General features: G+C 53.9%; 1 long non-coding RNA gene across 1 annotated transcript; it reads right to left on the bottom strand.

Moving 5' to 3' along the window:
• Positions 1-5,970: 5,970 nt before the first annotated feature.
• Positions 5,971-10,931, bottom strand: LOC128314620 (uncharacterized). The gene is made up of 3 exons (XR_008296482.1): positions 10,603-10,931; positions 8,909-8,997; positions 5,971-8,381 (listed from the first exon to the last, which is right to left on the bottom strand). It is a non-coding gene; the product is annotated as an uncharacterized LOC128314620 (long non-coding RNA).
• Between the last annotated feature and the right edge of the window lie 354 nt (positions 10,932-11,285).

Raw genomic sequence — 11,285 nt, 5'->3', positions numbered from 1 at the left:
CGGAGGAGCCAGCAGAAAGGGAGATTTTAAAAAAAAAAAATTTTTTTTTAACATTTATTTATTTTTGAGACAGAGAGAGACAGAGCATGAACGGGGGGAGGGCCAGAGAGAGAGGGAGACACAGAATCCGAAGCAGGCTCCAGGCTCCGAGCTGTCAGCACAGAGCCAGACGCGGGGCTCGAACTCACGGACCGCGAGATCGTGACCTGAGCGAAGTCGGACGCTCAACCGACTGAGCCACCCAGGCGCCCCAGGGAGATTTTGAAGGTACAAGTGAAAAAGAGGGTACTGGGGGAACGAGGTGTCTCAAGGAGAGAGAGAGTTTCCACAGCCCCCACCCCACCTCTCAAGTGCAGAGAAACGCTGAGTGGGGAAGTACGAAAACAGAGGCAAGTAAAGTCAACTACTGCGGTTAATTCGGCAGAGGCGGGGGCGGGACAGGTGGGCGCAGTGGGAGTCCCCCGCCCCCCTCAACCCCCCCCCCCCCCGCAGCGGGGGCTGAGCTGCCCTGAGAGCAGGAGTCTGGAGAAGACCCTTGACAGAGAGGTGCTTCCGGAAGATTCAAATCTGCTCCGCGTTGCAAGGACTCAAACCAGTCCTGCCTTCTCTGCCTGGAGGGGTTGTGCCCTCTCACAGGAAGCCCATCTACCATATTTCTTCTCGAGACAACGGTCCTCTCCCTCTGCTGCATCATGAACAGCTTTCCTAGAAGCTGGCCTATTGTTCTCATGCCTCTGATGCCTCTGTTCTGACGCCATCGGCTGGTACTCGCTGGGTTTTGTGTTAGGCGTAACTTCTACAATGGGAACAGTATCCTCACACCTTGCTAATGCATCAAAGGCGTGTGTATGCCTGGCTTCAGAACAAAATTTGTTACCTGTGTTTATTTACAAACCTGCATGTTCACAGTGGAAAGAAAAATTATCGAGGTCAAAAGTGATTCTCAAAAGTGCGATCACTGCCCTCCAATTTTGTTTGCCTGAATACCTTTAATGCATCAGACCATCAACCCTCTTGTACACTTGTGAGTGTTCATTTGGGGTGCCTGGGTGGCTCAGTCAGTCAAGCATCCGACTTCGGGCTCAGGTCAAGATCTTGCCGTTCGTGGGTTCGAGCCCCGTGTCAGGTTCTGTGCTGACAGCTCAGAGCCTGGAGTGGAGCCTGCTTCGGATTCTGTGTCTCCTTCTCTACCCCTCCCCTGCTCACTCTCTCTCTCTGTCTCTCTCAAAAATAAATAAACATTAAAAAAAAATTTTTTTTAAAGAGTGTTCATTTAAAAAAATCAGTAAAAAACCTCTTTTTCATTATTTTCAAGTTCTTATAATATTAAAATTAATAAATTTCCCTGGGATCTTTTTGTTAATAGTAATAAATCCACCATGGAGGAGTACAAAAATTATTACCCCAAAAATACAAAAACACTAATTCAAAGGGGTACATGCACCCCAATGTTAATAGCAGCATTGTTTACAAGAGCGAAACTATAGAAACAGCCTGAATGTCCATTGACTCATGAATGGATTAAGAAGATGTGGTATAGGGGTGCCTGGGTGTCTCAGTCGGTTAAGCATCCAACACTTGATTTCAGCTCAGGTCATGACCTCACAATTCGTGGTATCGGGCCCCATTCTGCGCTCTGTGTTGAGCATGGAGGCTACTTGGGATTCTCTGTCTTCCCTCTCTCTCTGCTCCTCCCCTGCTTGTACTCTCTCTCTCTCTCAAAATAAATAAATAAACTTAAAAAAATAAAGAATTAAAAAATTAAAATTAAAATGGAATGCTAAAAATCAAGCAACTCTAAAGACAAGAAAGGAAGAAGAGAGGAGCAATACCAGATAAAAAAAAATTAAGAAAAACACACGGCAAATAGCAAAATGATAGATCACAAGTCGTATCAATAATTACAATAAATATAGAGGATTAAACTCCCCAAAGAAAAGGCAGAGACATGCAGAGTGGATTTTAAAAAGGGAGACCCAATGATATGCTGGGTACAAAAGATGTGTTTTAAATGTGAACACACAGATAGGCTGGAAACAAAAAGGTGGAGAAGGCCCAGACACGATGGGTAAGGCTACAGTCCCTGTACTGACATCATCTCAAAGATGCGGAGGGAGCAGAGAATCACCAGAAAAAGGGGAACATTTCATAATAATAAGAGTCTATTTATCATCAAGCTGTAACAATCATAAAGGCATATGCACCTAATAACAGAGCTTCAAAATACACACGGCAGGGCTCAGGACAGAAGACACTTTTCTCGACTCACACCACACACCCTGCAGTTGGCATGCAAACACACAGCCCCTGCACATATCCTGTACTTAATTGCCCCAAATCAGGAGAAAAACCAGAGATCCTGAGCAGATCAGGCAAACTCAGAAAATCAGAGGAAGCTTTCCATCTCACTCCGTTCTCACCAGATGCAAAACCTTGCAGGGATCTTAGCCATGCACATTTGGTTGCAAAACATTTTATTGTTTTTTGCTGCTGAGTGGGTCACGTGAGTAAACTGACACCGAGCCCAGGCATAGCCCAGGTCACTCTGAAGGCAGTCCTGTCTCCTTTAGAGGTCGGGGCCATCTGTGGTGAGGTCACAGGGCACCCACGCACCCAAATACCTAGTGGCTCTGTTTTCAGTGGGTGTGGCCCTGAGTGTGGGGAAGGGGGAGGCTTATCTCTTTTCTCAACTCTTAATATGTAGAAATTTTACATCCCAATACCGTGCAGCAAGAAGGAAATTAGTCCAATACCTAATAATAATTAATAAATTACAATTCATGAAATTCTACTTCTTGCAAAAAGGGAAAAGAATTCCATTAGCTAGATACAATTGTTTGTCATACCGCAAAATTGCATACAGAGCAACAGAAGCTAAATCTTGCACTGATGAAACACAGCTATCCTGTTCATTGATGAACTTTATACACTGTTTTGTCTTCAAAGTGCCAGTAAATATTTCAGATTATAAGCAATTTAAGGGTTTCTTGTTCAACCACAGATTTAAGCTCAGCTCTGATTTAAAACAAAAAAAAATAGGGAAACAGGAAATGATTGTGAATGAAAAGCAGAACAGGAGCCACGTGACCCATGAGGCACAGAGGATGAACTTCAAAAGACAGTGCTGAAGTTTCTCCTAAGGCGAAAGAAGAAAGATGTGCGTACGTATTTAGCTATGAAGGTATTTGTTGAAGCTTTGTTTCTGATGATGAAAAATAGGAGGCTATCTGTGAGTGTCCACTGATAGGATAGGCTAAGAAATTTGTCGCGCGCGTGCACACACACACACACACACACACGCCCCATGTAGCCAGTAAACATCGCGGTGGCCAAATGTTTCTTACCCCAGGTTGATGTTTACCCTGGATTATCGAACCGTCGGGGGCAAGAGGAAAGTGACAAAGCAACAAAGTATTAGGTACAGTACAATCCTAATGATACTTGTCCACAGGTTGACAGGTGTAATTACACGGGTAAAAGATCTGGTCGTGTGCACATACCATGATCATCTCTGAGTCTGGGAACCATAGGTCATTTTTATTTTCTTGTTTTTGCTTCTTCTGACTTGCCTACGTGACCTTCTGGTTACAGTTGGGTCTGCCTGAGATCCCTGCTTTCAACCAAGCAGTACTCTGAAGGGTTGAATTGTGTCCCCTAGAGGATGTGCTCAAGTCCTAACCCCTGGGACCCGTGAACGCGACCTTCTCTGGAAATAGGGTTGTTGCAGGTGGAATTAATAAAGACGAGGTCCTGGGGCACGCGGGTGGGTCCGTCGGTAAATTGTCCGACTCTTGATAACGGCTCAGGTCGCGATCTCATGGTTCGTGAGTTCCAGCCCCAGGTCGGGCTCTGCGCTGACAGCACAAAGCCTGTTGGGATTCTCTCTTTCTCTCCCTCCCTCTCTCTCTGCCCTCCCCTGCTCACGTGCTCTCTCTCCCTTAAAATAAATGAATAGTGGGGTGGCTCAGTCGGTTGAGCTTCCGACTTCGGCTCAGGTCACGATCACATGGTTTGTAAGTTCGAGCGCCACGTCGGGCTCTGTGCTGACAGCTCGGAGCCCGGAGCCTGTTTCGGATTCTGTGTCTCCCCTTTCTCTCTGACCCTCCCCCGCCCATGCTCTGTCTCTGTCTCAAAAATAAATAAACATTTAAAAAAAACTAAAATAATAAACCTAAAAAGAAACAAAATAAATATGAGGTCCTGCTGGAGTGGGACCCGTGTGTTATGAGAAGAGGGGAGAAACATGGAAAGAACACACCAGACGGGAGACGGGCATGTGACGACCAGGACAGAGACTGGAGGGAGGGGGCTGCGAGAGGTGGCTGGCCAGAACCCAGACAGGCAAGGACAGATTCTCCACTAAAAGTCTTTGGAGCTAGCGTGGCCCCACTGGTACCTTGATTTCTATCATTTCTACTCTCCACAATCCCATCGTACCTGCTAATACCAGCGCAGTAACAAGACAAATGCGGCTTTTATCAGGCCCAGAGTTTTCCCAATATCCGTGGATGGCTCAGATTCAGTGCGTCCTAAGCCCCTCACTCACGGCGACGGCCCCTAGCTATACTGAATGCAGTGGCCGTGTCGCCCGGCTCTCTCCAGGGAAGCCCGCACTCCCACAGCAGCGGCAACGCCACTAGGCCCTGGGGGCATTTTCAGAACCTTCGGTGTCTTTCCGATAACCTCGTGAATGGCCACCGGGCTTGCTGTCCTCAGAAATTTCTGGAAGTTTCTTGCTGGGAGAAGCACAAGAGGAGTGATTCCACCAGGCCCAAGTGGGAGATCAAACTCCCCCGGATTGTTAAGGAAAGACTTGGTGAGGACTACTTAGGGAGGAGGCCACGGGGAAGGGAACAAATCAGGCACAGCCGGGTGTCTACAGACGAACCAAGGGGAACGTCATGCCCACCGTGGGGTCGATGCAGCTGAGAGGGGGGCTGGAGGGGCCTCCGGAGGGCAAGCCCTCCTCCCCAAAGCAGTCTCCCACAGCGGGCACAGGACACGCAGCGGCCAGGCGGTGGCCGGGCAGGGCAGAGATGGGTCCAGGGGGCAGAGGATGACGACGACCCCAGAGGAATCTTCCTGAAAGAGCCCAACCTAGCGGACGACCCGAGGGAGCCGCGGAAACCCCAGGTCATCCAAGAACGTTCTTGTCACACAGCTTGCGCCTTTTAGCAACTGTGACTATTCAGTGTGCAGAGATAAGTGACACTAGAAGTCAAGTGTGGGGAGCGCGTGGGGGAAAGGACAGTGAATATTCAGAAAAGACACTTGAAAGAGAGAAAGAAGCCTGACAAAGGCCCTCTGTCATCTCTGACGCTGCTGTGGTCCCCGGCTGCGGAGGACACGGACGGCGTGGCACCAGGCGACAGGCCCCTCTTCCTCCCGGGTCTCTCTCTTCTCTGCTTTGGCTCGCCAGCCCGAGGCCGCGGGACACAGGCCCGACGTGACCACGCGCACACGGGAGAACCAGGCCACGGTCATTTCTACGTCTTTCCGTCTTTCCTCTCACAGTTTTTTTGTTTGTTTGTTTTTTAATTTTTTTTTTTTTTAGTGTTTATTTATCTGAGAGAGAGAGAGAGTGACAGAGCATGAGCAGGGGAGGGGCAGAGAGAGAGAGGGAGACACAGAATCCCAAGCAGCTCCAGGCTCCGAGCTGTCAGCCCAGAGCCCGACGCGGGGCTCGAACCCACAGACCGTGAGATCGTGACCTGAGCCGAAGTCGGACGCCCAACCGACTGAGCCACCCAGGCGCCCCTCTCTCACAGTTTTTAGTTGGGGCAAAATCCACAAAACATGCGATTTACCACCTTAACCGTTGTAAGGACACCATTGTGCGGTTATCTGTACACTCACTTGTATAACCACCACTGCCGCCCATCTCCAGAACTTTCCGTCATCCCGGATTGTAACTCTGTCCCCGTTCAACACTAACCCCCGTCCCCCTCCCCCCACCCCCAGTGCCCACCCTTCTGCTTTCCGTCCCTGTGAACTCGGCGCCTCTAGGGACCTGTGACGGAGTGACGTGCACAGTGCTAGTGTCTCTGAGACTGGCTTCTGTCGTGCACAGTGCCCTCGAAGTCCACTCACGCTGTCCCAGTGGACGCGCTTCGTTCTCGTTTGCGGCCAAGCTATACCGCTCTGCGTGCACATGCCACAATCTCTGCCCGTCAGCCGTCTCTGAGGGGTTCCAGGCACCTGTGCCTTCAGGCAACTGCCGGGTCTGGGATCCCAGCCCTCTGCCCTCTCTCTGCTGCCATCACGCACTTTGTCCCTTAGGGTCCTGTCCCCAGGTCCCTCCACCCCACCCCAAGCCTGGTTGCCAAACAGCAGTGGTTTCCTCTCCCTCCCTGTCTCCTGTCAACCTTGAACAAGGGCACACAACGAATGCCCCTTTTTCGTCTCGAAAGTTTTGTTGCCAACAACCGCAGGGAAGCTGACAAGGGATAAAAACCAACAAACCAGGGGAAGTGACAAACATCCCCCAGTCCTGCAGGAGCCACTGGCCCCAGCCTACAGCCCTCGGCTCCCTTCTGAAGGTCTTTCCAGCCAGGTCCAGCCAGGGCTTTCCACCTTCTGTTCTGAGAACTGGCTTCTCTGTCCCCACCCCCATCTCCTGGGCTCAGCCAAGTACAAGACACGATGAGCTGCTTGATAAGCTGTTTCTCCCTGACAGGTCCCGGGCCTGAAGGGCCACGCAGGGGGGACGTGGACTCTGTGCTCAGTCAGACTCTCCAGGCCACAGGGCCCATCCCAGCGGGGCTCAGCCCTTGCCAGCAAGGCACCCTTCGTCCCGGGGACTGAGGTGACAGAAGGCACGGCCAGCCACCACTCTCCACCCCAGAACCCCCAGACCAAAGCCCCCTCCCATCCTACCAACTCAAGCCACCGTCACTCTGTGGCCCGCTTCCCCACCGAAGCCCAGAGCTGGCCTAGAGGCCGTCTTAACAGAGATACGGCTTACGCTCTATGTAATTCTAACAAAACCTTTATAATTCTCTATGAGGAAGGGGAAGTGACCATGAAAATATTTTCTTGCATGCACAGCCTTGTTGTCTATCAGGGAGAAGTATGAAAAATACAAAACAAAAAAACTAGGGCGCCCGGGGGGCCTCAGTCCGTTGAACGTCCGACTCTTAATTTCAGCTCAGGTCTAGATCCCAGGGTCATGGGCTGGGGTCCCACACTGGGCTCCGTGCTGAGCACAGAGCCTGCTTGGGATATTCGCTCTCTCTCTCTTTCTTTCTCTTTCTCTTTGCCCTTCTCCCTTGCTCTCTCTCTCTCAAAATAAAATAAAATAAAATAAGACAAAATAAAACAGCTTGAGCTTAAACGTGAACCCCTCAGGTGTATTAGGGGTAAACAGAACCGCTATATAGGAGTCCAAAAACAAGGTGACTCAGACGGGAGCTGAGCCCTGTCTCCCCCAGCCACCTGGAGGTGAGTGGGTTGACTTCCCGGGTCACCCCAGGGCCCTACGGCCCTGTATCATCTTGCCCGCATAGTAGAAGCTGGCTCACTTCTCTATGTTCCCAGCTGCAGGAACAAAGAGAATCCAGGAAAACGGTTTGTGTTTAGAGACACGGGCCGGGAGTTGCCCGTGGCACGTCCGTGCACATCCTATCAGCCCAAGTTCAGGCACGGGACCACACCTTGCTGGAAGGGAGCCTGAGAACTGCGGTCTCTACCTGGTGGCCAGGCAGCCAGCCAAGGTTCAGGCGCTCTGTTAGGTTTCTCTGCCTTACGCGTGTTACGACATACACTAGATATCAGCACAGCGATGCCCGTGTAATTCATAAACACACCAATATACTTCGGGGTGCAAGCTAAGATCGGCTCAGCCAAAAGGAACGCACGACCGAACAAGGTTTGGAGACACGAACCCACAGGATAAAGGCCAAGCTTCTCAGCCTGTCCCTCCCGCAGGACGTGGCCCAGCTCCTCTCTCCCAAATTCTCCAGGAGCGCTCCCAGCACGCTCAGCCCTGCCCGGAAAGTTCTGGCACGTAGCACCACTGTGCGTTATTCCATCTGCCTCCTGCCGTGTTTCTGCTTCTCCTCAGCACAGACTCGTCCTTCCAGACCCAGTGCAAACATCCCACCTCCTGAGGAGCTTTTTCTCATCGTCGCACCTCTGTTCCCTAGCATTCTGCGTGAAACTCTGTGAGAAAGCCTGCCGCGGTGCCTGGAAACTCTGTCCTCCCCTCGGGCACGGGGAGCAACAGCCTCTACCCTTCTGTTCACATTCCAACCCCAGAGCCTGTGTCACCTTCCACGGCAACGGGCCTTTGCACATGTCATTAAGGATCTTGGAGGTCTTGAGACTGGGCGATCGTCCGGTGGGTCCTATGTGGGTGCGAGGGTCCCGAGACGTGACTGAGGCTGGGGGAGCAGAGTCAGACAAGGAAACGTAAGGCAGGAGGCAGAGGCTGGACTGACACTTGGAAGGGGCGGAGAGCCAAGAACAGTAGGTGGTCTCCAGAAGTGGGAAAGGCAGGGAAATGGATTCTCCCGTGGAGCCTCCGGAAGGAGCCGCACGTGGGGACACCTTGATTTCCACTCACTGACACCCATTTCCCGTGTCCGACCTCCAGAACGCTAAGATAACACATCTCTGTAATCTGAAGCCACTAAGTTGGGGACAACCTGCCACCGCGGCCCCTGGGAAACTCACACAATGCCGTTCTCTCCTGTGGGTTCCTCCAGGTCACATGCAGGGGCTGAGTCCCCGGTGTGCCCAGCACGGCATATACAGCAGAGGCCCCGAGAGGGGTTGTGAATGACAGCGGTGGGGGGCGGGGGGGGGGAAAGGGGAGGGGGCTGGAGGTGGAGGGGCAGGTCGAGGGGTCGGGGGAGCAGCCACTTGCGACTCGGAAGGACCTGGATTTGAACCCCGCTCTGCCACTCACAGTGTGCGGTAGCTCTGAGCAAGTTTCATTCGGGACCCCGTTGTTTCACTTGACGTCCCCGATGACGGTCTGGCAGGTGTGTGCGAGGACTAAACAACAGAGGTGATATCGGGCGTTTGCATTTTGGACGGTAACCAAGGAAAACAGAAAACAGAGCCGTGAGGCACGACGGGATGAGCTCGCGAGCTCGCACACGCCCCGCACACGCCTCCGTCCCCGCCACCCGGCTGTGCTTCCTCCTCCGGACCGTCCCCCGCGGGAATCCCACCCGTGCCAGCCCGCTCTCCCGGGACCCCTGCCCTGTAGCCACCCCCCCACCCCGAGTGGGGGTGCCTCCCCTCCTGCCAGCCCCCTGCAGCTGGGAAAGCTCCGCACGGGGGGGGGGGGGGGGGGGGGGGGGGGGGACTCAGCAGAGACCTCCAACCCCTCCCAGGCCCGCCGGCCAGGATGGGCCCACGGTCAAGGTGTGGGCACGCTTGCGCCTCCGCAGCCTCTGGGGGCAGGACTCTCCTTGCCCCTCCTGCTCCTGGCAGCTCTCGGCCTCCCTGGGGCTGGGAGCCGCATCCCTGTGACCTCCGCCTCTGCGGCTTCGTGGCCTTCTCCCGTGTCTCCTCTGTGGCTCCCCTCTCCTTCTAAGGACATCGGGCCTGTTGGATTAAGAGCCAAACCTACTCCAGTAGGTCCAAGATGAGCTCATCTTGACCAGTCACCTGCACAAGGACCAAATTTCCAAACAAGGGTGTATTCTGTGGTCCCAGAAAGGACAGGATGCGGGGGGACGCTAGCCAGCCCGGCGCGCCGGTGTGCCACAGGTGTGCCACGGCCGTGTCCCGCCCTCCCGGGCAACTGCCTTCGCTCCCCAGGACCTCAGGCCCCAGCCACACGGCCCACCTTCACATGGCAGGTGTGCCACTGGCTTAAGCAACTTCGTCCTCCACAAACATGACCCATCCAAACCCCGGCCTCTCTGCGCCCCGGCCTCGCCGGCCCCAGTGACTCACTCCACACCACCGCAGCCACCCAATCCTGGGGCCACGGCACAGACGTTGTCATCATCTGCAGCTGCTGTCTCCCTCTGAAACCACACATTCATAAAGCTTCCCGTGGCCTCTTCCACACCAGGTGCCACCGCCAGTAACAAATTTGTGACTGCTTGGTTTCCATCAGTGGGCGGAACGATGACCTCGCCGGGGTGGAGCCGACCTCCAGGAGAGGCGGCCCCTCACCTTCCCTGCTGCACTCCCCCCCCACCCCCCCCCCCCCCCGCCCCAGCCCTACTTCCTTCCGCCCTGCTTGGGCCCCAGGGCCCCCTTCAACCACTAGTCAGGGTCCGGGACTTCCTTGCCACTTTGTCCCAGAAGAGGCCAGTTCTAGATGCCTCAGAGGGCGGGCCTTCTCTTCCCCGCAGGCCCAGGGTGTGGCTCACAATAGTCACACGGCCCGAGGCCCCTGCGGGATCCTGGCAGAAACCTCAGCCAGGCCGTCCACACTGAAACCCAGACTGCAGTCTCTTCGAACCAGCCCCTCCCTCCCTTGAACCACTCCTCCTCCTCCTCCTCCTCCTCCTCCTCCTCCTCCTCCTCCTCCTCGGGCAAAAACCGGAACTGCCTGAGGGCGACGCCCTGCAGCCCACCCAGGACTCCAGTCCTTTCTACCCTACAGGTGGCCTCTGGGTAATTACAGGAAATGCCTACCCAGCCTCCGCAGGACTCTTCCTGGGAATCGCCCCCACGTCCTTCCCCTTTATCCGTCTCTGCTGGAACCTTCCAGCAGCATTTAAATTTGCTCCCATCTTCCCCATTTTTGAAATAGAAGAAAGCTCCCTCTGCCTCACGTTCTTGTGCAGCTCCCAGTCTCTCGCCATCTTGTCTACACTTGCTGCGTCACCTTCCTGGGCTCCAGCTCTCCTCGGGGTTCCCAGCGGCCCCACATCGCCGCACACTTCTGTGGGGCAGTCAGGAGTGGCCTGCCTTCTTTGCCATGGCTGGCCCTCCTTCCTGGAGCTCACGCCCCCGGACTTCTGGAGCTCATATCTTCTTCCCGCCCCTTTGGACCTCCCACCCCCACACGCTTTGCCGCCTCTTTTCCTCCTCTCCCTTCCCAGGGCTGTCGGAGGCTCATTTGGTTCCTCATCCTACACACTCTGCCTTGGTCCCTCGTCCAATGGCTTCGGCCGCCCTACGGATGGTCTCTGATGGATGCGTCCATAACCTGCCGCAGCCAAGAAGGTGGTCTGGGAAGGACGGAAGCATCCTTCTCTATCCTTCGAGGTCTTGCCCCTGGAGTAATAATTAAATTTATGTGAGACAGATCGACAGGACAGAAAACCAGCGTTTTATTACGTGCTCGCAGTGGCCCGCGAATGAAATTAAGACCC

Source organism: Acinonyx jubatus, chromosome A2 (assembly GCF_027475565.1).
Source record: "Acinonyx jubatus isolate Ajub_Pintada_27869175 chromosome A2, VMU_Ajub_asm_v1.0, whole genome shotgun sequence".
Classification (NCBI taxonomy): domain Eukaryota; kingdom Metazoa; phylum Chordata; class Mammalia; order Carnivora; family Felidae; genus Acinonyx; species Acinonyx jubatus.
This window is presented reverse-complemented; position numbering and strand designations above follow the sequence as displayed.